The sequence below is a fragment of the Sphaerodactylus townsendi genome, linkage group LG09 (assembly GCF_021028975.2).
Source record: "Sphaerodactylus townsendi isolate TG3544 linkage group LG09, MPM_Stown_v2.3, whole genome shotgun sequence".
NCBI classification, from domain to species: domain Eukaryota; kingdom Metazoa; phylum Chordata; class Lepidosauria; order Squamata; family Sphaerodactylidae; genus Sphaerodactylus; species Sphaerodactylus townsendi.
In genome coordinates, this window is record NC_059433.1 from 51749228 (window position 1) to 51772262 (window position 23035).

Below are 23035 nucleotides of genomic sequence, written 5' to 3' on the forward strand. Positions count from 1 at the left end.
GATAGTGTAAGAAACTATATTTATTCATCTAAAATATTTCTGTGCTGCTTCTTCAGAGTATTTCTTGAGGCAGCATACAGTTGAAAGCACAGTATAAAAAAAACACGCCATTAGACATCAGCAGCATTAAAAACTGTCCACAGAACGGTGACTACTCTTAAAAGGCTGATAAGAAAATCCCTAATTAATAAGAAAATCCCTAATTAAAAACACATAAAGAGATGTGTTTTTAGCCTGGTGCCTAAAAGAAGCAAAGTTGAAGCCAGGTATCATTCCAAAGGCAAAGTGCTACCACAAAAAATATTCTGTTTCTAGTCACCACCCACCTCAGAGGTAGGAGCACAGAGGGCAGATCTTGAAAGGCAGAACTTAACTGGTGGGCTGGATGGTATGGGCAGCAGGAGAAAAAATAAGTAACAAAATCTGGGTGATGGGCAGTGTCCCAATGTGTTGATGTCACTCACCACATTCCCAGAAGAGATGTCAGCACATCCCCGGGGACACTAGCATTTGGGCAAAGCTTGCAATATTATTACATCACCAGTAAGCTCCCCTACCAAACTGGTAAGTCTGCCACCGTTTGCCAACCTTGCGCTGGCAACCCTAGATAGGAAATAACATGTTTTCAATTTGCAGTGTTCTCAGAGAGGCTTTTCTTCTTCTGTTCCAGCAACTGTCACATGTATTAGGGACAAGTAAACAGATAATGACAAGCACTTTTATTTTGGCATCCAAACTGCAGCTTTGAATGTTCTGTTTGTGAGTGTGATGTACCCACAAGAGGCCTACTGTGTCGTAAGCCAATGCTGTACAGTTTTTCTCCATTGCCTCCCATCCCTCCAGCAGTCGCAGTTATTTTTCAAATGTGTTTAGGAAGTAGGCTCTTTTATTTGATTTGTGCATCTCTTCATTTTCAATCAACTGTTTCACAGGCACCAGGGAAAGTAACATTAATTTGAGAATACAATAAAGTAATAACACTTTTTATGAGCAAACAGAAAAAGGAATAATGTTGTGTTGAATTGTTTAGGATTCATAGAGTTTTATTTGTGGTGAAAAACAAAATAGCAAATTATCTTATTCCTTGATTACATTCTTAAATTACTGTATTATTCCCAAGCTGATTTTCAGTAAATTCAAAAAATGCATAAGCAACCTGTTTGTTCTTTAATTTCAGCATACATAGATCGGTACTGTATAAACAATTACAATAATTTTTCCTGCTTTAGGTTTTTCTTTTCTCCAATTCTATGCTACCATATGGGCAGCTCCATGGCTTTAGGAGCTGGTGTGGGACTGCAGCGTGATGAAGCATTTGCCCTCCCCATGGTGTATTTGCCCTCATTGTGGCATAAGTAGCACTTACACCACAGGGAGGGCAAACTGGCAGGCAGCTGGGCCAGCTAGGCCAGAAGAGAGTCCAGCCCCAGAGCATTGTCAGCTTCTTCCTGGAGGTCAGTTCAACTGGGGGCATTCCAGGGGTGTTCCCAGGGGTGTAGCCAACATTAGTCGACTTCCACTGGACATTCGTGCTGGGAATTCCCCCAGCGTTGGGGCTCTGAGCAACAGGAGGAATTTTGAATTTCCCTCCTGCCTATGCCACCTGGAGTGCCTTTGGTGGTGGCATGGCACTGCCTTCACTGTGCCACCCCCAGCAGCTGCCACACTCCGCCCTCCCCCCATCATGTCTGGATTTTTATTTCTCTTTTGAAATACACTGGCCTAAGCTTCCTTTGTTCAATCTTCATATCAACATGCACTGCTATAGTGTTACTTGATAGAATAGAGTGGGGGAGGGGGGGACAATTCTTTGGTGTTCACTGGGTAAGGCAGGTTCACTGGCTAAATACATGAAGTCATAAATAAAATAAATACTTGAACTCCCTGTGTAACCTCAAAGTATACCAGATTCATGCAGGTTACAATATGGGTTGAGAAGAGAGAAAGGGAATCTGATATAGAATATGGATTAACAGAATCTCTGCTTTAGTTAAAAGACCTACTAACAAGAGCTGGTTTGAATCTTCCTCTACCTTTGTGCTAAAATTGATGGATGAACTTGCTTTTACCCCTCCCTTCTCCCATGCTTCAGATAAGTGGCTACTGTTTTAATTATTAAAGTATCACTTGAATATTTGTGTGACCCAACATTAATGAGGTATATTTTTAAACCCCTCATTTTGTATACCAAACTTTTCCAAAGGGGAGGCATCAATAACCTATGCTGTACATCTGCTTCCAACCCACAGAACTTCTTTTCCTAAGCTCAGCATTAGTAAGGAAGAGGTCCATCTGACAACTGCATTTTGAATGCTCTTCCAGAGGACCAAGGCCCTCGGTTTTAGATATCTCTGCATATACTAACTCACACAGCCTCCTGGTGTTGTTCAGATTCTCCAGTTCATTTTTGCCACAACAGACTAAATACAGCTCCCTTCCCCCAAAACGTAACACTTGGACAGAAAAATGTGCTCTAATGCATATACAAGCCTTCCCTACCCATATTTATTTTCTCCTTCATTTCTTTGAATGGGAATATTTCACATGCACATCATTTGCACATTCAGACTGAATGCTTCCATTGTAATGGAGAGTTCTAAATAATCAGATGTATGCGCAGATCATGGTAAATGTTAGTAGAAGATAACCTGTTAAGAAGGTAGCCTATCACCCCTTGTGGCCATCATCGTGTTCATGACAGTAATTGTTTAAACATGCCTGCTATTATAATACTGTTCCTTGTACAAATATTTTAATATTTTAATGCATGACCCAGCCAACCATAAGCTCCTTTAACAATCTCTGTGGGAAAGAGATCATGCTGAAATCTGCTGTGTTGTGTCCTTTTTCAACATTGGCTTCAAAAAGTTCCTTATGCAATACCTAAATACAATTTATTATTTTTCAGATAACAAACCAGTTTGTAGAGTTGATAAGCTGAAGGAAGTAAGTTGATGAGGTTTCAGACTTCTCTAGAGCACAAATTGAAATTTGACCTTTTTTTTCCCTCACAGCAGTCTGTTTCCCATTGGAAGCATGCAGTGTAAAATAATTCACAGCATCAGTGTTGCATCTCTCTCTCTCTCTCTGGCTTTTTCCGCACAACACTAATAAAACATCTTGCAAACACTATTAAAAGAACCACTTTTTTCTGCATAGTCTGGGAAAATAAAGTATTTCCAGTGACAACGGTTCTTTCAATTTTTTAATTTTTGTGAGGTATCTTTGAAGCTACAGATGTATGGAGACTCAGAATCTGAGTGTATAGCTGATTCTCATATCATGTCTCTAGCTTCAAAGATAGCTCACAGACAATTCTTTTAAAAAGGAAAAATGACACACGTAATGAGCAGGTGATAGTTAATGTACATTAATTACAGAAATGTCAGGCAGCCTTGATGTCAGATGAGTAAACATTCCTGGGAGACTTCAGCAAAAGGCAGACAGCATGGAAAATCACTGAAGCAGCAGAAACAGTGGGTGGCAAGCAGTAAATAAAATGAAGACGAAAGTTTCAAAACTGAGGAGGAGAAATCAGACATTCCCTGATCTCTACAAAATAAGCAGAAAATATCTTGATACTGTCTTGGGGGGAAAGTTGCTAGTTTAGCATTTTCAAAGAAAACTGTCTTGGGTTGAAATAGACTTTGTGAACATTTCAGGAGGGAAGCTGTGTAGAATTTCTCCCCAAAACGTGGTTACGGACGACGCAATGAATGAGACGAGATGCAGCGATATCAAGAATCCGGTGGAGAGAAGCCAGCGGCTTGTCCAGCTGAGCTAGCTAGTCTGCCGAACTGGGGTCCCTGGCACCTTTATTAAGGGTTTGGGGAAGGCGGGAGAGCGGGAGAAAGTTGCGCAATTCATGACTCATCGGAGGGCTGTGTACGTGCAGGGGGAAACGTTCCTGTCTGGGTCGAATCCACATTCAGGTATCTTGTGACCTGGGTGTCTGGGGGGTCTTGTAATGCGCGTAAGTGTGAGCCCAGGAGGGGACAGATGGCACAGGCATTCCTGTGCACTTTCTGAGGCTCTACTGGGTTCGCTAACGCACCCCTACAAAAACGTTCCTTTTTCCATCCTGAAGACATTTTATTTGTGCTGCGTGGAAAAGACCTCTCTCTCTTACTAAGTCAAACTTATTGTTCTAGAACTGGTTCCCCTGTGGTGTCCCCTGTGCTTTTTGTAGGCAGGTTAAGACCGAGCTTTTCTATGGAGAGTATATGAGATCAGGCTGTAAGATTCAGGCCCTCTTTTTCTAATTTCTACACTGCTAGTTATGTTGCTGTGTGAGCTTTGAAGAAAAACTGTTGTTTAAAGGTGCATTGCCTCTGAATATAGCTTATAACTAATAGCTATGAAAATCTTTGGCCGTTTCCCGATTGACCTCTTTATGGCAGCCCTAGGAGGAGCGGTAAAAGCGCCCGTTCCCAGGAATACGAGCCATTCGATAGGCGGCATCTTCGCTGCTACAGCAGCGAAGTAGCTGACCTGGCGTAAAGCTCTCCCTCCCCAGGAAGCTGTTTCTGAAAACAAATCCTTTAAAGGGTTGTTTTCCCTCAACAGCAAGAAATTCCGGCGCATGCTGCGCTTGAACAGCACGCCGGGGTCTCCCGTTAGAGCTTGAACTGTATTATTTCCGTGCCGTTCGAGCCTAGCTTAAGTCCCGTCGTGGGCCTGCTGTACGTCGAGAAGCCCATACAGCTGTCCTCCGACCCCTGGAGGTTGGAGGGCGGGCTTGAAGCGAAACTCGCCGACACCAGCGCAACGCAAGAACCGGGACAAGCGGTTCGTATGAGCTCGAACGGGAAGGGAAGCGAGCCTCTTCCAGAGGCCCGTCCGCTATGCTTGCATGCTTGAAGCGGCCCAGCCCCGCCTCCACGCCGGCAGAAATTCTTGCCGGTGATGGGCCGGCCCGCCCTCAACGACCGTCTGTAAGGCGGAAACAGCCTTTCAGAAAATAGTTCCTAGCAAGCATTTGAGATATCTTTTTATTTGTATCTTTTTATTTAAAACACACCATTCATGTACTAAATGTTGACATGATATTCACTGAGTTAGTACCAGGCAGAGTCTGGCTGGATGCGGAATCACTATTAATTAACAAAGAACAGTGGTGTACTTCTCAAATGTGTCTCTGTCACTCTATTCATAGTAAACTGGTCTGTTGACTGAAAAATGTTGAACGTTTATGAAAATTGTCTATTTATTATGAACAACTATAAACAGGAAGTAGACTGTCTATCAAATAGCCCATGTTCAGACTAAATACCGATAACCCCTACAGAATTCCACTTTCACCTGAGCAACATTATTACCAATCCCCCCAAACAAAGAACGTACCAAAAAAAATCACTTGCCCGACCCCCAAAGTTTAAAATGCATATTTTATTTATCAAACATGTTCAATGGCTTGCAAGCTAACTGCAGCAGAAACATTTCAAAAAGAAAGCCTCAGCTTTTATAGTAAACAAGAAGAAAATTAGTGTAAAAATACCACTACACTTATAAGGGGGTTGGATCCTATCAAATGCTATTTTTGTATCCAATTTTAATCACTAACAGTACAGCCACACCCTTCTACATTCATTGAAGATGATGGATTAAGAACCTTGCAGTTGTGAATTCTGCCTATCACATGGAAGCACTTCCTTCTCTCAAAGAAGTCCTTAGTTCTGAGCATAGCTCGTTAAATTCCTTGTGTGACTCCCTTTTACAAGATTTAAAACACATGTCCAGGAATTATGTTAAATTAAGAAATAACTGATTAATTTTTTTAAGTGCTGTGCCTTCAGTATTGCAATATAACTAATATATTTCTGTCTAATTCATCTCCTTGTTTCATTTCTTGTGGTAGCAAATGAATTGAAAACACTACCTTTGCACATAGATTGTCCAAATAATTTGTCATTGCAATAGTGACCAAAATCTCAGACAAATGAAAAGCATCCCCTAGCTCAGTGGTTCTCAACCTGGGGGTTGCGACCCTTTGGGGGTCGAGCGACCCTTTCACAGGGGTCGCCTAAGACCATCAGAAAATGGTCTTTTTATATTTTATATATATCAGTTTTATGGTTGGGGGTCACCACAATGTGAGGAATTGTATTAAAGGGTCGCGGCATTAGGAAGCTTGAGAACCACTGCCCTAGCTGTTGTGAATAGTATATTGTTGGAGGCTTTTGTGGCCAGAATCAACTGGCTGTTAATGCGTTTTCCAGGCTGTATGGCTGGGGTCTGGTAGCTTTGCTCCTAAGAAAAACACATTTTACCACAACATGCCTTGGAAGATGCCAACCATAGATGTGGGCCAACTGTTACGGTAGTAGCAGAAACTAGCTCATATTGGTCTTTGTGGCTACTGTTTCCAGAGCATGGATTCCCAGCATTGCATGTGGTTTGACCCTTAGCTTTAAAAAAACACATAATTTTCTTAAGAAGCTTTAAAAAGTACGCAAACTGATCAATAGTTCTTTTAGGTAGCCACTCTAACAATAAATACTAAGTTCTCTTTCATAATTTCCAGAAATAACAAAGTTTGTAAAGGAGCATCTAGTCCTTTACAAAGGCCAACCAGAGTGGGTACAGATGACAACTTAATTCACTGCATTTAGAAATACGCATGATATAGTTTTATTATAGAGAGCATTTGATGAAGGCTAAACTGTTCTATCACATTTGACTGGGTACCTTTTTAATTCTGTGTGTTCTTGATTCTGTTTGTACTTTCAATAGAGTGGGTTTTTTAATTCTATGTTATTTTATTAATGTGCAATCTTAACATTCTGTGCACTTTTTAATCTGTAATCTGTGCATTTTTAAAAAGGCTTTCAGGGAGTTGCTTATCACAGTTACTGTCAAAGAAGAATCTAGTGAATACAGATCTAAATTCTTAGATATCAAATGAAATCAGCAAAGTTGCAGAACCTGTGTCAGATGTCAAATGTGTGAAAAATTTTCTTCTTCAAAGGGTTGTTCTCAGTTCAGTGGAATCTCCCTTCCAGGCTGTGGCCCAGTTTATGGAGGAGCTATTCTCAGTTCTTTCAATTAATTAGATAATTAGCTTGCCTGAAGTTTATGGGATATGCAAATGAGAGAGTATCAGTAATAGATAATATTACAGTTGTCACCCTACATCTAAGGAACAGTGAGTGTACTGGACTGACAAGCACTAAGTCCATACTTCTTCAGGCAACTATTTAAGGAATATATCCCTGAATGAAGTATTTAATTGCTATACTTCCATCCAGCCTTCCAGTTCTGCTAACAAGATTCATATCAGAAGATGAGCATTTGACAAACTGTAAAAGAGATGAAGGTTAACCTGAAAAACAGAGGAACTAGGATTTTCAACTTGAAAATCAGACCATACCCAAGAAAAGAAATGATGCTAGAATTGTCAATTATACTATATATTCATGTTCATAATTATGAAAAGTTACAACTCATGAAAGGTTTTTATCTTTGTTCACTAGCACCTTAAAAATGAACAAAAATATATTCCAGCATAAATAACTCTGACTCATGCTGGAATATATGTTGGTCATCTTTATGGTGACACTAGACTCCTGATTTATTTGACACAAGAGCTCTCTGCTTTCTATTCAGTAGTTTTATTTTTCTCCCCATCAATGTCTTCTTTGTTTACAGCCTTATGATCAGATGCTTTTCACAACCTGTACAGCAGCAACAGCAACTGAGTCATGCTGACTTTTGCTAGAGGAGGGATTTTTAAATACTTCCCCAGATGGGCTCAAACAATGTATAGGTCAGGTGCACTCAAATTTAAGGCATGAGGAGTCAGATCACATTGGGTGGGTGAGAGGGGGGAAGGCAGTCAGTCCAGACCAGCCTGATCAAAGCAATCTGCATCCTATCTGAAGAAACTGGCTCCCAGGAGGTAGCGTCGAAGAGTAAAGTGTTAAATCACAGTTGACTTATTGCAACCCCACAGGCTTTCATGGCAAGTGACAGTTTTCCATTGCCTACACCTGCGAAGCAACCTTGGACCTCTTTGGTGGTCTCCTATTTAAGTACTAAACTATGCTGAACCTGCTTAGTTTCTGAGATCAGGTCAGCTTTGGCCAGCCAGATCAGGGCAAAATCAGGCCAGGAGTAGCCTCCGTCCCCGTATAATCATTGGTAATCATTGGTCCATTATACATTGAACATTTACCTCAGGGCTTTTCACTGCACTGTAGTGGGGTCTCCTTGCATTTCTCTGTTTACACATAAGCAGGCACTCACTCTTGCTGTGCAGTTTTTTCTGGAGAACTCTAGCAGATCTCTGTTTCTCATGAGTCTCTTAACTTTGCCCATCAACTCAGTCTTAAAGGCACAGATTTTGTCACACCCTATAGTGCCAACATTTGGCTGGATTTGTAAAAGTTTTAAAATCATCATTATATCAATATTTCTGTTAATGCAGTTATATCGATACTGTAGCCCTTCCCAAAAATAATCCCCCACAAATGAAAAAAGCAAAGCAGTTCCCTGAACCACATGATGCTGAAGGAGACCATGTCTAGACCTGATATTCTCTCCCCCTCCTGCCTCCCGCCCCACACTTGCTGCTACTGCTCCTGCCCCAGGAGAAGAGAGAGGCTTCTTTTAAAATAAAGGTGTGTTTAAAATATAGTTTTTTTAAGACCTCTTGGTCATCAGGGAGGGCAGACGTAGACTGGGGAAGGTGGGGTGGAGGCCCCCCCCCCAAATCCCCTGCTTGTACTGCTCATTGCAAAAGCCTTCTCTGTTATTATTAAATCAAAATATCAATATCTCGATATGAGCATTTAGGGAAGCAGCAAAGAGCCAGCAACAAGGAACAGGGGAGAGGGGGAAGGCTTGGACAGCAGTGTGAGAAAGTGGGAATGGTGGAGCTAGGTAGGCTGGCTGTGAGTGGAGGGAAGATGTCCAGGGCAAAGCTGTGCTCACTGGCAAATCTGCCTGGTCTGGTAGTGAGACAAATTAAAAGTCATGCTGTAAGTGGTCTTGTTTGCTGTGGAGAGAATGAAAAGTGAAAGTGGGGCTTTAGGAAATATGTCCATACAAGAAATCTTGCTGCAACATTCGTGCCCCCAGATGCCCCAGACACCTTGTGCATTATTGGCCATTAAGGAAGAACTTTGCCCTCCAGTTCCCAACCGTTCTGAATGTTTAGCATAACCAAACAATGAATGCTGTATTTTATGCCATTATTGAAAGGACTGTGCTGATGATAGCTTTCGAGATGGTGGTGAAGGGACAATGCAGGACTCAAGTGTTGGACTAGAACCAGATTAAATCCCCACTCTCCTATGAAACTTGCTGGGTGACCTGGACCAGTCACTGTATCTCAGTTTCACATACACGCACAGCATCATTGTTGCTCAGAGGCTTTCAGAGGCTTAAACAGAGAAGAAGAGTTTGGATTTATACCTCCCTTCCTCCTTTCCCTTCCTTTCCCCATAACAGACACCTTGTGCGGTAGGTGGGGCTGAGAGAGTTCCAAAGAACTGAGACGAGCCCAGGGTCACCTAGCAGGAATGTATGAGTACGGAAGCAAATCTGGTTCACTAGAGGAGGAGAGAATAACACTATAAACTGCTTTGTGTCCCTGTTGAGGAAGAAAATGGGGGATAGGTTAAAAATTGTACAACATAGACAAGTGGTTGCAAAACTAATTCAAAATTGCCAATTTCAGCACAGGCTGGAGTGTCGCTCTTAAGCTTCATAAAGTATTAATAGATAAAACGGCTACAGGGTTTGTCAATAATGTGATTGAATATAACCTCTCCTTGCAATGAGTGTAACTTTTGTTCTCACAGCTACTGCAGCATGGGAAAAACCTACCCATGTTAGCACCTTGGGGAAAAACTTACCCATGTTGGCTCTGTTAATTTCATGTGCACAACCTAGTGGTGGCGTGCACTAGATTTGGCTTCAGCATGCAAATACAACAACATCCACTCCCTTCCCATCAAGACTTTCAAAAAGGCACCACCAGTCAAGTCTAGCAACAGGTGAATGTGTTTAAAGGTAAGCAATTGATTTTTTTCCCCAGTCCAGGTTGGTATTGCTACTGTGCCAAGGTAGCTTGTTGAGTGACCTTGGGCCAGTTACATACTCTCAGCCTGAACTACTTAACAGGAGAACAATGTAAGCTGTGTCAGGTCCCCATTAGGATATCAACAGAGGTGGGATCCAACCAGTTCTCACCACTTCTCTAGAAGTGGTTACTAATTTTTTCTGAGTGCCGAGAAGGGGTTACTAAAGCAACCTCCCTGCCCAATAGGGACTGGAGGTGCGTGTGTGCAGCGGCACCACTGTTTGAATCCCACCACCATCGGAACCTGTTATTAACATTTTTGGATCCCACCACTGGATATCAATGAAGTAAATAAATAAAATATTACCTCATTGATACCCCTCCTTTTCTCATTACAGAGTCAAGATGAATTACAGAATTAGAAAACAATAAAATGAAGACAGGGTAATTCATACAGAGAACTAGCATGATGTAGTGGTTAAGAGCAGTGTACTCTAATCTGGAGAGCTTGGTTCAATTCTTCACTCCTCCATCTGAGCAGTAGACTCTTATCTTGTGAACTGGGTTTGTTTTCTCAACTTGAAGTCTTCAGGGTGACCTAAACTCAGAACTATCTTAGTCCACACAAAGGCAGGCAATGGCAAACCACTTCCAAATGTCTCTTGCCTTGAAAACTTATGGGTCACCATAAGTCAACTGCGACTTGACAGTGCACATTATACATTCAAAGGATGGAGTCCCACAAAATGATTGACATTAAGAAGTACTATATAGGTGCTTCTTTTACCCAGAAGCCTTTGGTGCAACCTGTTGTGGTTGGATTTGTTTTTTTTTTAACGTCCATCTATACTAAGTCTGCGATAACACTTCACTCATTTTAAGACTCCTAAACTACAGGGGCTCTTTTTCATGTCTACCAGCATCTTCCCCATCAACTGTATTTCCCCTTAACTGCCTGAAGAAGAGTTCTAGTTGAGAGCTTGCATATATACGGTTCACCATTTTAGCTAGTCTTAAGATATGAAGCTACCGTTTATGGTTTGACTGCATTTTTATTCGATTCTTCTTCCAAGGAGGTCAGAGTGGCGCACATCAGTCCGCGACTCCATTTACCCTCCCAGGAACCTTACGAGGAACATCCACCCACAAGCTTCCACTACTGCACCATCCATCACCAAGCTTCCAACCCAGGAACATCCACCCACAAGCTTCCATGGCAGAGCGGAGAGTCGGAGCGGGCTGGCCCAGATGTCAGTCCGACACCGGAACCAGTTAGTCGCTTTGGGAGTTGCCCCTGAGCCAGAGAAGCGCAGCTCCACCGAACCAAAACAAGCTCTTCGTGCGGCCGCGCTGCTGCCTGGGCGTGCGGAGGCGATGACTGAGCAAGCCGGAAGCGCAGGCGGGCTCACTTGATCGCTGGCGTGACCGAACTCTCCCGCCTCCGCTGCAGCCCCGCAGGCGCTCCACTCCCGCCTCCTCCTCTGGGCCGGGCTATGACAGTCGGCCTCGCTCCCCCTCGCCACCCCCCGCTGCCGCGCGCCAGGCCCGCCCATACCCTGAGCAGCCCGGCTTGCCCGCCCGACTGATTCACGTGGCTCTTGGGGTGGAGCGGCCGTCGAAGCGGAGACGGAGGGAGCGGAAAACAAAAGGCAAAGCGGCACAAGCGGCGGCGGCGGCGGCCCAGCCCGGCAGGAGCAGGTGAGTGAAGCGCCGGCAAGGGGGTCCCGCGTTTCCCGCGGCGGGCGCAGCGCCCGGCACAGCAGGCGCAGGGAGTGACTGGCAGTAGGGGGAGCTCTCCGGGAGTGCCCGGGCGGGCGTCACGAAGTTGCCCGGAGTGCCTTGTACCTGGCCGGGTGGCTTCGGGTGCTCTTGCGGTGTGGACTGGGCTTGCCACGCTGGCAGCGGGGACGCGCCAGGCTGGACGTGCGAGGGCTCGACGTGGGGCCGTTCCTGGCGCCAAGCGAAGTGGCGGCACTTAAAAGAGGAACAGGGGAGTCTTTTCTCGCCTGGGCGGGAAGGGAGGGGCTCGGCGCTGCGCAGCTGGCAAGAGGTACAAAGGAGCCCTGTCTGCAGAGGAGCGCGCCTGCTGCCAGCCCCAGCGGGAGTCTGACAACCAAGCTGCCTGGGCCGAGGATGGGACCTCCTTCTCCCCTTCCTTGGGTTGCCAACTTGTGAGTTGAAAAATATCTCGCCCGAGGTCGGTGCCAGGTTGGCAGGAGATGGAGCTGAGCGCCTTCTTTTACAGGTGGGGCAGAGCTTGGCGGGTTTGAGTCACGGAGAGGTACAGTTAGTGGACCGGGATGTAGGGTTGGTAAGAAAGCAGCCAAACAAAGTCTGAGCCGCACATTTAGCTCGAAATGCCTGGTTTGTTCAACAACGTACTTAATTTCAAATGGGCAGACAAAGTACTTGCTCCCATTGCATTGGTGGAACTGCTTAATTTGGCCCTGACTGCTTAGTGTTTTTAGCTGAATCTTTACCCTGCCCAAGTGCTGTTACAGATAAAACTGGCTGTGGTTTTTGGACTTGCCATAGAGCAATGTATTTTAAAGTCTGTGAACTTAGGCCTTTCTTCTAAATTTACCACCTACCTTTGAAAGCCCCTGAAAGCCCCCCTAGCCGTCATTTGGCAGACAGAATCTTAGCATGCAGTTCTGCAGCCGGTTGCTGTGTGCATAAGGCTCTGTAAACTGTGGCCCTAATCCAAGCCAAGTGTTAGACTAGACCAGACCATCTCAAATTCCCTCCTAAATCAAGCCAGTTGGGGAAGAAAGCAGGAAAGGGCAGGCCTCTGAGCCACTTCTGTACTGGGTACAGCAGTTTTGAGGGCTGCAACACCTTTATATGCTTCATACCTCACTATATGTATTGTATGGGGGAGATGACTCCCCCAGCATAGAGGAAACTGTATACACCTAAGCCATTTGGATCATGTGAACAGAGGTTTCTTTCGATTGATGGGCAAAGACATACATACACAAAAAATACCCCTGGCAAGCAGCAGCAAAATCTGGTATATGAGTATTTGATTTCATTGGGCACAGGGATTTACTTGCCAGAGTTGTCTATTTTAAGACATGCATTCATATTGGAGAACAGCTAAATTCATCACTCACGTCTAATGGCTAAATATGATTTGGAGGCTGGAAAGATTAAGCTTCTTTTTCACATACACATGAGGGGATTGGGGTGAGGGGAATTACGTCAGGCTGATCTGTACAGAAATCTCTTGAAGAAACCAAGTCCAGTAGGAAGGGGGGCCTGAATGTCATACAAATGAGCACAGCAGCAAAGAAAAGCATTTCCAGTGCTGGCAGTTTACTCCCAGCCGCCTCGTGGTTTTGCATTATTCAGCTACCCAGAGACAAGCATTTGTATGTGACTTGTAGGTCTTCTAGTTATATTACTTCCATATCTTTGGCTGTTTTGACTTACATTGAATCTCAGTATTATTCTAGTTTAAAAGTCAACAATGGTTGTTGCTTTATTTATGCTAAGAGCTTTAGTTAGTTCTGCTTGCTGAACTAGAAAACAGTGAGACAATGTGAGAGTGGGTTTAATAAAAGATTCAGTGGATAAAGTGCTCAGCTGTTTGAACTGAACATTAACTGATGTGACATCAGCATCTAGTTAGCAGCCAAGATTCCCCTGTGCCTTTAACCAAAGAATGGTACACTCCTTCAATCTGAGATGGTCTTCCTCTTCCACTGAGTAGCAGATTTGGGCAGGATGCACATGAAGTGGTAAGGAAGGTAGGGGACACCTGCCTGACCAGCCAGATCAGCTGAATAAAGCCTGGCAATCAATGGGGTTACAGATTATATATCTAAAGAACCTGTTTTCAAAGTTGAAATCTTCCAATCATCACTTTCCTTCTTTCGCTAGTGTTGAAATTCCTGTACTGCTAAATGCAGATGATATTTATCTTCTCTCCTGTACTCCTGTTGGTCTTCAGCATTTGTTAAAATCTTTTTCTCAGTTTTTTGGGTAGTGGAATTTGGAAATCACTTACAACATGTCCAGGGTTATGATTTTTACCAAGAGTCATCAACTTCCAATTTATAACTGGGAAATTGCAGATTGAATTATTGTTTTATGTTTAAATTATATATTAAATTATGATTTACACTGCCCTGAGCCTACTGGGGAGGGCGGTCTAAAAATATAAATAAACAAACAAATAAGTAAGTAAGTAAATCATTGGACAAAAGTTAGAGCAAATTAAATAATGTTGATATCGGGGAATACTTTTTCATTTTCACTTGTCATGGAAACAACATATAGAGAAGGCCCAAACAGCCAATGCAGTAATCTGTTATTTCTTCTCTAAAGGAGATCAGTATATAACTGCAGCACTCTCAGTGTACAACTCGAAGGTGGGAGCAGCTGTTATATAGTGTCCTAAGGTGGGAGCAGCTGTTATATAGTGTCCCTGTGATACATTATATTTTGTTGTTTAAAATTTTAGCCATCTTACTGGGAAAGGGGGAAATGGAGCAGTAGGGAGATTTTCCAAAGTTCATCACACTGGCTGATTTTGTGCTTTGAGCCTGCAGGCTGAAAGCACCTGTAATATCCCCCCAATTGGCCATGCTGGCAGGGGCTGATGGGAATTGTAGTCCATGAACATCTGGAGTGCCATAGGTTCGCCACCATGGCCCTAGGAGCTCTGATAGGCGGGAAGGTGGGTGAGTTCGGTGGGGAGAAAAAGAGGAAGATTTGTCTCTTTCTTTGTCTGTTCCAGCTCTTCTGGGAGCCTATGTGCAGCCCGTTCACTGAAGGGAAAAGAGAGAGTGAGTGCTGCCTAGTGTGGAATTTGAGTGGGAATGTAGGAGTGACGAGGTTGGATTTGGGTGCTGCTGAAGGTGGACCATTCGGTGCCACTTCTGACTTTACGCCTTTGGGGGAATCCTTAGTGGCTGTTCTTAATTTCTTTCTGAAAACCCACCCCCTTCTCCTTACACACACATTTGGCAGGCACAGGGTGTGGTGGCAGCAGCAGCAGCAGCAGCGATTTACTTCCCCTGCCCTCCCCCTCAGGAGCAAGTAGGGCTCTCCTGCCGGCCTCTCTGGGCCCACCAACCAGTTTTCCACCACCCTGATGCCAAGCCAGTGGGGCCTCTTGGCTCGCTGCCTTCCTTCTTACTCTCTGTGGCTCAAGTCTCCCAGTGACAGCACCAGATGCTACTTTGCAGAATACCCCACGGAGCTTGCATGTCTCCCAGCTGGCAGGCTGGGGTGGCAGTGGGTGGCATGGAGACTGCTGGGGGGTTGGGGGGTTGGGAGGAGGGGTTGGGGAAGGGGTTAGCTGGCCAAGAATGAGAGGGGAAGGAGAGGAGAGTGGTGAGTAAGGTGAGCAGACAGGCGGATGAGAGCAGCAGTGGGCGTGGGTGGCAAAAGTGATGGCTTCATGTTTGGAGTTCATGTTTGGAGGAAGCACGCTACTTCCTCCTGCACTACTATGACTTCACTCTCACCTTCATTCTGAAAAAGGTATAGGCAATCATCTGATAGGCAGAGAACACTGGATGTTCTCTCGCATATAATTCAGATCACCTTTGTTAGCTTATAGATGCCAAACTTCTTTGCTCCAGCTCTAATAAGTATACATGTCAAGGGAACCCAGACAGACTGCCACCTGGAATTCTTTTTTCTCAGATGTCTAATAACCAAGCCTAGATTGCCTTTCAGATTTGTTACAAGACTCTTCAGATAAGAGATTGGATATGCAAAAGTTACTTCAGGGATATGCTTCCATCTTTCAAAGAGATTTCATATGTTTGTAGATGTTTCTGCTTCACATTGAACCTTGGTGGATTGTGGCAACTTAACATCTAAATAGGCAATTGCTTGATTTTAGGGATTTGATTGATAGGGCTCACATTTATATTGACTTGCTTCATTTAAACTTGTGAATCCACCCACTTCCTTTGTCATTTTCAAAGGAGTGTCTGCATTGGGATGTTGGTATTATGCAAATTTGTACCTGGGGTTCTCCCCCAGATTGTTCTATCAGGCTTGGCTCAGTAGTTTTTGAGGGGTGCAGTGTTTTCCCCAAGATCAGTAGCTGGTTCTAGAACTCTTTTGTAATCACTGAATAAAGTTTTTGAGGTTTGATTAATGTCAACAAAGGGCTGGATGCCATTCTGAATTGTGTAATATAGAGACATGAGTAGCGGATGTCGAAGAGCTTGTGTGGCGGCATATCTAGCGGCATATCTAGTAGACTTGCTTATGAGGCTCAGTAGACTTATAGAAAAGTGGCTGAAGATCCCAAGAGGAATATTTAAATATACAGAATGTTGAAATATTCCTTCTTGAACACTAGTGATGCTGCCTCCCTGTACAACCATGAGATCTATACATTTTGTTAAAGAAAATTGAAACTCTTGGGAATCCACGTTCTGTGCCAGACACTAACTTCCATGTAAAAGTTCATGCACAGAATATGAACAAATGCTGTATGTGGTATTTGCCATCCATATCCAATGCTCTACCCACACATCCCTTAATTATGCACCTGTTTTATTGGTCAGTCCATTAGTTTACTAGTTATTCACTGTTTGCAGTAGTTGAATAGAAGCAGAATTTTCTACCACACAATCTCTTGATGCTTTTGGCAATGCTACCTCAACCTTTTAAGTTTCTTCTTTCTCTTGTTATTCAGTTTAACACTTGGCAAGCCTTCTCTTCCATTCAGTGTTCATGTAACAACTTTCACACAGCCTGATACTAAACACATTTAGTCAGAAATTATTCCTACTTGATTAATTGGAATTAATTTCCTAGTAATAGTATTGATATTATAGTATTGATAATTGAAGTTATCTCTACTGATACTTTGTGCCATATCCTACTCTTTGTACTCCGCTAGTTTTGTGCTTGGCATGATATCTTTCTAAAATATTAATAGTATCTTCCTCAACCATCTGTAATGGCCCATCTCTAACTTAATATTGTCATCAGCCAAGTGTTGGCTTCATACAGTATATTCAGCTTCTTATATTCCACTATGCAATACCTTAGAAATGTGCAGAAACCATTCTTCAAAAAGTGCAATTAACTTCCCAAAATATGTGCTAATATTTTTTCTTACAAATCATGTGCTATTATTTTCTTACCCAGATTATTTTGCTGAACAATACCTTGAATTTTGTAGGTATCTGTAATATCTAATATCTCTGCTTTTGATGCTCCAAAATCAAGATTATATAGATTGACATCTAGTTACCAATATTAATATTTTGAAGATACAGGATATTTGTGTAGATAATCCTTCTGTCCTGGATTATTTGTTTTATGTTTCTAAAAACATGTATATACTATATCATTACCGGTAGGCAGAAGATCTGACTTGGAATTTGAGGTGTCACCTATTCTGGATGGGGTTGCACTCCCCTTAAAGGAACAGGTTAGCAATTTGAAGATTCTGTTGGATTCAATCCTACTGCTTGATAAGTGGCAGTGGTGACCAGGACAGCCTTTTACCAGCCTTGACTGGTTAGCCAGCTGCAACCTCTCCTGTACAGAAAAGACCTGGCCACTGTAGTATATTCTCTGGTAACATCTACATTAGATGTCTGCAATGTACTTTCCAGGAGGTTGCCTTTGAGAAGTGTTTGAAAACTTCATTAGGTGTGGAATGCTGCAGCCAAGATGATGACTGGAATAGGCTGTAGGGACCATATCACTTCAGTCTTGGCTCATCTGCACTGCTTTCCAAATTATTTTCAGGTGCAGTTCAAGGTGCTCGTGCTAATGTTAAAAGCTCTATATGGTTTAGGACCAGTGTACCTGAAGGACCGCCTACTTCTTTATGAACTCACTGGACCACTATAGTTATCTTCAGCAACTCTGCTTTGGGTATTTCCACCTTCCAAGATGAGGTGGGTGGCAACCCAGAAGAGTGCCTTCTTGGCCATGGTACCAAAGCTGTGGAACACTCTCCTCAAGGAGATTGTGGTTGCTGTTTTCCATCAGTAGATTAAGTGTTGTTGTTGTTTGGCACTCCCTCAATAATCCCTCCTTCCTAATTTTTGTATGTATTTTAACTTGTATATTAATTTTGACTATGTTTTTAGTTCTTCTCAAGTTGTATGTTTGGGGGTAGTATTTTAATGATTTTATAATGTATTTTGTCATGTAAATTTTAAAATTGTATTCCACCTTGGCAACCCTTGTACGGGCAGCAAGGCAGGATATAAATTTTGTTAATAAAAAGTAAATGACAAGAAACAATTGCTGTTGAGGTGGCTTACTTGAAATAAAAGAACCCAATTTCAATAATATCACTTAACAATAATGTAGTGGCAGAATAATTCAATTATAGTTAGTCATAAACAGCAGTAGATTTCATTCATAATCTCACATTTTTGTAAGGCTTCATGTTCCTGGACTAGCTAAACTCCACCTGTACATTTTTTTCAGCTTTTGTTAGCCCATGTCTTGAAGTCAGAAGCAGTGCACTGTTTATTATACTATGGAAATTCACGACCTGTAAAATCAAGAACCCGTAGCTTGGACTTCACAGTTAATTTCATACAATCAGTCCTACTTTATTGATAATTTCTTTGCCCAAACTATTGATACAGGCTACTGTCAAGTGAACGTTTGATGGCCTATGTCCCAGCTGTACACCTGTCATTGTAACTATCCTTTTGATCCTGCTGATATTGAATGGTTCTGCATCCATTTGGAGGGAAAGGAGATGCCTGACTATTTGGCAAGGCTTTGTGATTGATGTATTGTGCAGTCAGCTCACATGATCACAATTGCTGCTGAAATAGAAAGGTTTTATGGAAACCCTCCGTAAAGTTTACATCAAGCAGATAGTGCAGCTGTGTTTAACATCTCCCTTAGAATGTTATCCTAGGATTGAATACAATGTGGAGTTGCTTATGCCAAGAGCTGAAGGCAAACCCCCTTTGCTTACTCACTTGCCTTGAAAGCCCCTTGTTGGGTTGCCATAAGTCAGATGTGACTTGATAGCACTTTACACACTCATATGCCCAGAGGAAGAAAGCAGATTAAAAAGTAAACTGCCAGAAGGAATAAGGATACTTCAACCAGTTGGCTTCCTCAGAAACAATGCCTGGAACCTTGGAAAGAACTCACAGAAGAATTATTTGTTAGCTAAGGAATCTGTAGCCAGGGTCTGTAAGATAGTTGGTGTGACCCCATGTTCTAATCCAGCTAGCATGTTACTTGGAAATAGGTGGCATGTGGAAGTTCAGCATGTCAGCTTCCCAAGCAGATATCTGAAATCACCAAAGTAATCACAGGGAAAGAACAAGGTGTGTTGCATAATATCAAAAATCATTGATTGCTAAATATTGCTAAAGGGAACTTTCCTTGAAAATGCCCCAGCAGATGCTGCTATATAGGAAGCTATTGTAACCACTGTGATACTCTGTTTGTGAATGGTAGAAATCCTATAACAAAGTTGCAAAAAATGAGGACACTGTTATCAAATTATACAATATTTTATTTTAGTTGGGGTTTTCCTGAGGCTATACAACCAAGAAGCAGGATACAAACTGTTTTATTTTCTCTCTCTGAGGATTGAATTAGATATTATGTGGATTTATTTAATTCTTATTTCAGGCTAACTGGGATTTCTTAAACAGCAGTTTGAATTATAAGCAGTATGGGGCAGAGGCTTCTTTCTATTGAAAACGCACACATTTCACTCTTACTGAGGCAAAGATAAAGTAAAATTAATAGGTCCTGGTTCAACTGACTAAATTTCGTTGAAATCAACTGAGCCAATTATTTTAGTTAATTGTAATTTAATAGGTTTGTGTCTTAACCATTCCACTCAGCTACGGATAGTACATCCCATCAGTGAAGAGGCCTCTGCATTAGCAGAATGTCAGCAGGACACACCCTGCATCATTAGAATGCCCTACTCAGTTCACTGCTTTCATTGGGACCAGAATGGCTGATATCAAGGAACAAAATAAATCACCAACTTAAGGGAAAATCTGTACCAAACTCCATTTGGTTCAATTGTCAACTCTGAAATCCTGCTTCGTGGAGAGGCACATTTGCAAACTGCACCAATATTTCTAAACAGCTATACATTTTAGAACACACACTACAGCCTTTTTTTTCTTTGCCATCAAGTCATAGTTGATTTACGGCAACCCCCGTAGGGTTTTCAAGACAAGAGATGATCAGAAGTGGTTTGCTATTCCCTGCCTCAGCATCAGACCCTGGTATTCCTTAGTGGTCTCCCATCCAAATATTGACCAGGTCTAACCCTGCTTTGTTTCTGAAAGGTGATGAGATCAGCCTAACCTGGGCTATAATCCAGGTCAGGGCACTGCAGTCTTTACAGGAGCAATAATAATCTTACCATGTATATGCATGTGGTAGACTGAGATAGAAGAAACACACCCTGTTGCACTTGTATGCACCTTCTCTAGCTTGCATTATGTTCTAGTTTTAAACTGAGGAGGAAGTTTAAAACAGTCTATTGGTTTTATTCTGTCAACTGATGATACAGAATTTTTAAATAATAGCTCCAGTCCTAGATCAGAATTGGATTATGCCTTTTACAACATATTATGCTTTTTATAACATTTTGTTGGAAATACAGCTGAATGCATCAGGACTCAAAAAGAAATAGATGTCTGAGGGTGGAAGAGGAGTATGATTGAAGCTCTGAGAGTGTTTCATCCTGAGTACTGAAGACCAGTAAAAAATATTCAAGAGGAATACTTGTAGAAAGAGAAGGCCAAACAACATTTGTTTAACATCTCATTATTCATACTAGTGTTCGGAATATTTAGTAGCTCCTCAACTGTATTCTTTACAGTTAATTTATGAGCAGTAGCATGAGCAGATGAAAACCTTATTTTAAAATAAATAATATGTAGGTCACTCTCAACCCCATTAATTCCTGTCATACTTTTTTGCTCCATTTCTGGGCAGATGACTATACAGTCCATGACACTTGCAGCTCTGAACATTATAAGTTACAGTTAGAAGAACATCCAAGCCTCTGCTAAAGCAATCAGCACTTCTGTGGTCCCACTCAAATTCTATGGATTCCTTTTAGGAAAACTTATAAGGAGCAACTAATTGCTTGGAGATAAAACTGAAAGTAAAGCTGAGAAAGATAAGCTCACACTTCCTACATCCCCATGAGTTTATTTTCATGACAAATAGTGTGTTCCTAAGTGTGTGTACTTTTACATCGCAGCCCAATTTTGGGGGGGGGGGGAGGGGTGAAAGGAGTCCTGGGAATGGCGCAAGGTCACACCAGCATGTTTGCCTACTCACTGGTGTAAGGGGCACCTATGCCAGCAGAAAGAGGAATAGTTCTGGCTGGTGGACACCACACAGCTCTGTGATGCCCAAATATGGAAGAGCCTGAGGCTATGCTGGTGGGTGCTGGGCTGGGGATATTACCGGGGATGGAGCTGGGCTTCCAGCCCAGGAACACCCCCTCCCCAGCCAATATGTATGCCCCTGGAAAGCATGGCATAAGCCTATTTGGTCTGTGGTGCTATTTGGGCAGCAGGACAGTTTTTGAATTTCTCTCCTTCCTGCACTTCCCGAAACCTTTGGAGGTGGTACAGCAATGCCTTGGCAGTACTATCCCTAGCTGCCATGGAGCCCTAGCTGCCCACGCCCAACTGGATTGGGTTGATAGAATGTCTATCATCACCCTGATAAGCAAGAATTTCTTAATAAACAAGAATCATTCCAGTCACTCTATGGCCTACTGTTTCAGTAACATGCCTTCATGTCTTTTACTGGATGTCTCTATTTGGAATGCAACACACCATGAATCTGTCAAAAGGACAGTCTGCTCTTACAATCAATACACAACAAACTGAAATCTATTATTGTTCCAAGAGGTATCTTGGAGCCAGAATTTAGGCATGAGAACTTGTTGAACTAAGTTGAACTAAGTTGAACTCAACTCTACTGAAGGGGTAGATTGTGGACTATGACAATTTATTGAAAGAGATGAATGGGTGAAGGGCAGGCAACATTTAAAACTGCCCACAGTTTTAATCACAGTATGTTTAAAATCCATGTTCTCACAGCTTTGTCTAAACCAGACAAACTGAGGTCTGGTATGTTCATTACCACTTTGGAAACCCAAATAGCTTGTGGCAGGAGGAGGTAACAAACACTGGGCTACATCTAGTCTTGGGTGTATTTCAGAACATAGAATGACAAATGTTTGGCTTGCTTCACTTCTTTGAGTGTGTTAGGAAGGAGTTAATTTGCCTATGTGAAAGAAAACTCTTATCTTCCAGCTGCATAAGCACTTTCTGTTTAATTAATAATGGTTAAAATGAAGTCTGACTTTAAAATAGTTTTTGTTGGCAATCTGTCAGCCGTCTGGTGGTTGTGTTTTCAAGGTTAGGTTACTAATAATAGCCTATCAACAATGTGTGTCAGACATTATACAGAATCCAGAAATGACAGAGTTGCTTCGCCAGTGGGATTATAATCTAATGAGCATGATAAAAGAAGAGGTCTGTGTAACTGTAGGATTGGGGGAATAATTGGTAATTAAGTGCAGAATGTATAGTGTCTCCCCTCCCCCCCCCAAAAAACCCTCTTTGAGCTGGAATCTAAGGAAAGGGAGATCACATGTTGGATAGCACTGGAGAAGTGGAGGTGGAATCATGGATGGAGGAAAAAGTGTTTTCCATATAGGGACAGACTTGTATAGTTTCTCTGTTGCTGCTTTAGCTGCCAATACAGCACAGTGGCACTAAGGTTTCCACATGGCAGGTTTCCCTTCCCCAGTAGCAGCCATTCTCTCCCACATAGAGCAGGTTTTTCTTAATTGGCAAATGATAATTGTTATAATGATCTGTCTATCAGGTTCTCTGAATTCTCAGCTTAAAAAAAACAAAACTCCAGTTTCTTTGTTGTAGAAAAAGGCCTTTTCAGTTACTTTTCTGCAGCAAGGGCTAGAGAAATTTTTAGATGAATGCTAGGGATTCAGAGAACGTGACAGACAGATTATTATATTGCTGTAAT

General features: G+C 42.5%; 1 protein-coding gene across 2 annotated transcripts in view; it reads left to right on the plus strand.

The window, feature by feature from the left end:
• Positions 1-11481: 11481 nt before the first annotated feature.
• Positions 11482-23035, plus strand: part of MAPRE2 (microtubule associated protein RP/EB family member 2) — a 111449-nt gene continuing 99895 nt past the window's right edge. The window contains exon 1 of one of the 2 annotated variants that reach the window (XM_048507513.1): positions 11482-11722. The gene's annotated coding sequence lies outside the window, so the exon portion shown is untranslated. Of the gene's footprint in view, positions 11723-22151; positions 22163-23035 lie in introns of those variants that run through there. The other variant, XM_048507515.1, reaches the window with a different exon arrangement.